This window comes from Penaeus monodon, chromosome 31 (genome assembly GCF_015228065.2).
Source record: "Penaeus monodon isolate SGIC_2016 chromosome 31, NSTDA_Pmon_1, whole genome shotgun sequence".
Taxonomy (NCBI): Eukaryota; Metazoa; Arthropoda; class Malacostraca; order Decapoda; family Penaeidae; genus Penaeus; species Penaeus monodon.
Genome location: NC_051416.1, coordinates 445,968 through 446,174, shown reverse-complemented (window position 1 = coordinate 446,174; position 207 = coordinate 445,968).

Here is a 207-nt window from a genome sequence, read left to right as displayed (position 1 = left end):
GGATTTACAAAAAGACGGGGGCAAAGGGAAATTTATGAAATCTTTAATAAAAAAAACTACTTCCGATTATTTGCTAAATCGTTTTTTTTTTTTTCAAATTAAACTCATACATCGCATATGAAAAATCCTAAAAATAAAAATCTAACCTTGAACTGGCCATTACAAAGGTAATTGCACTACATTCTTATTGCACTAGAAATGAGGAAG